The sequence below is a fragment of the Ranitomeya imitator genome, chromosome 6 (assembly GCF_032444005.1).
Source record: "Ranitomeya imitator isolate aRanImi1 chromosome 6, aRanImi1.pri, whole genome shotgun sequence".
NCBI classification, from domain to species: Eukaryota; Metazoa; Chordata; class Amphibia; order Anura; family Dendrobatidae; genus Ranitomeya; species Ranitomeya imitator.
The window spans coordinates 16,945,731-16,948,646 of NC_091287.1; positions in this window are offsets into that span (position 1 = coordinate 16,945,731).

Genomic DNA, 2,916 nt, shown 5'->3' on the forward strand with positions numbered 1-2,916 from the left:
CCCTCGGATCTCAGGTCAGGGCGCAGAGTGTGGTGCCAGTGCCTCCGGAGTCATGGTGGCAGACCACCACTTCAGTAGCAGGATTCTCACTCACATCTATGCTAAAACCCCAGGTCTCCATCCTTCCCCCTTCTGCAGATGATTATTTCCACCGTCTGAATGTGGACAAGAATGTTTCCATTCACTAACAGCAAGCAGAGATCTTCATGTTAAAGATGGATCTCCCATCATGTCTTCATCCTATGTGCCCCTACCATGGCCACTTCTTCGCTGACTTTTCCTGGACTCCTCGGTGACTACTCTCTACATCTATTTGCCTAATGTATCAATGTCTAATCAGGAAAATGTATCAGGAAAAATGAGTAACACTGGCAACCCCTCTATTAGCTGCACAGGGGGCGACAACCATCCCTTCACTTAAAGGCTATACAAATAAAATATTGTCCCCAATAAACCATTACATTTTACTTGCAGTACCACTCCTGGCCACACAGCGAAGACGGCGCAATATTCATTTTCCGCTACAGGGAATGTGTGAGTAGGATCCACCCTCCTAATCCGTCCATATGAGCATGTAGGTCATAAGAGGATACCTTCATTACTGCAATCCGATATCTTATTCCAGAGAAATCCATGTTTTTCTTAAAGGGAAGTTGTCAGGTCCCCCATGCCCTCCAATCCTGCAGCATTCAGCTATATGCGATTAACCTCCCTCCCTAACCAGGCTTGTATAACAGAATTCAGTTAGGCTGTGTGCACACGTTGCAGATTTTTTGTGTTTTTTTTCACGTTTTTTTTTGCTATAAAAACGCGAAAAAAAGCATACATTATGCATCCCATCATCCCAATTGTATCATACAATTATTAGGTTCTGTAGAAGGACGTAGATCTGGGGATTTATTATGATGGAATATAGGCTGAACTGGATGGACAAATGTCTTTTTTCGGCCTTACTAACTATGTTACTATGTTACTATATTTAGAATGCATTCTGCAAATTTTTGTGCACATGATGCGTTTTTTTCCGCGAAAAAAAAACGCAGCATGTACATTTATTTTGCGGATTTTTTGCCGATTTCCCACTATATTATTGCATTGGGAACCTCCGGAAAAATCTGCAAAGAAACGCACCAAAAACGCTGCAAAAACGTGGTAAAAACGCGCAAAAACGCATGCGGATTTCTTGCAGAAAATGTCCTGTTTTGCTCAGGAAAATTCTGCAAGAAATCCTGAACATGTGCACGTAGCCTGAAAGAAATGCTTTAAAAAAAAAATCATTTATAATCTCCGCTTTCACTACGCTAATCAGAGCTTTGACTAGTCAGCCCACTTTCCATGTTATCACGCGCCTGTACGAAGCGACATCATAGCCAGCTCATGCAAATCTACGCAGGCGAGCCACTCATTCCTGCAGCATCACTGCGTCTCTGAAGCCGGTTGCACGCTTCCCGGCTTCAGAGACATGCACTGAGCATGTCAGGAAGTTCAAAAGATGGCTTCTGCTTGAGAAAGGTCCACACTTGGAATGAAATATCGCCACTATGACTGGGTGTAAATAAATCTCAGTAATTCTTTTTGGAGATAGATAGATATATCATAGATAGAGAGATAGATAGATAGATAGATAGATAATAGATCTATAAATAGATAATAGATATATAATAGATACAGTAGATAATAGATAGATAATTAATAGATAGATCGATAATAGATAATATATAGATAATAGATACTACTATGTTATGTTACTATGTAATAGATAACAGATAGATAATAGATATGTAATAGATAATAGATAGATAAAATGCGTTAGTAGATAAATTTCTCTAGAATGATATCAGTATATTTTTGCCCTGTGTTGTCAGATCTCGGCTACTTGCTGCAGGAGGATCCTGAATCCCATCATCCGCCTTATTAAGCATTCAATGCGTGTCCGCTCAGCAGTCTGGACGAGAGGCCGATGTCAGGAGATTGTGCACATTAATGCTGAAACACACAACTTTCATTTCCCATTCATTTACCAGAGCCATATGATAAGATAATAGAATGTGACCTTGTGCAGGCCGCTAATATGTGACACACTGCAAACCAGCCCACCATGGAGAACAAAAAAGAACTGCCCTGAATGGGGCAAATCTACGAGCCAATCACATATCAGGAGAAGTAGGACAGGTTGTATACTGGAGATTATGTGTGGGGAATGTCAAAGGTCGCAGCCAGGGGGGTCACGAACAGCTCTGTGCTGCCCCCTATCATCCAGACAATATGCAATTGACCGACGATCAACAGAGAAGGCCGCAGGCTTTTTCCACTAAGGCCGGTTATTGGGAAACTAACAGCATGTGGTATATACTACTCCGATTCCAAAGCATAGAATATGTGTATAAACTCTTTGTATGGTCACTGCTAACTGCACGATAACCCAAAAACTACTCGCCGCCACCACCAGTCATTTGTATACAGGCCGCCTGGAGGCCTCGTTCTGGTAGCATATGGCTTTGGGGCGCGGTTTACAGAACAAAAAGAACAGAACTGTTATGTTTTATATTTACTCCAGATTGATAGGCAGTGTTTGTTAAATATATGCAAAAGATTTTACAAAGGGGGACAAACAATACAGCATATGCAATTACAGAAAATAAAGAGAATAAACAAAAGAAACTTACTAAACCTCTAAGTATTGACGACGTCTAAAAGTTGGCATTTACCTTTTATTTGCTCCTAAGTTACACCCACACCCCTCCACTTGTTGACTCCTACCAGGGTTGAACATGGGATGTGGCTTCAGTTTCAGATAATTATGAGATTCACTACATTGATGATATATTTGCTCCTGAGAGTCGCAGGTGCTCGATTTTGATGTCATAATTTTTTTTTAACATGATTTTATCTAGAGACCAAATATGACAGGTGTAG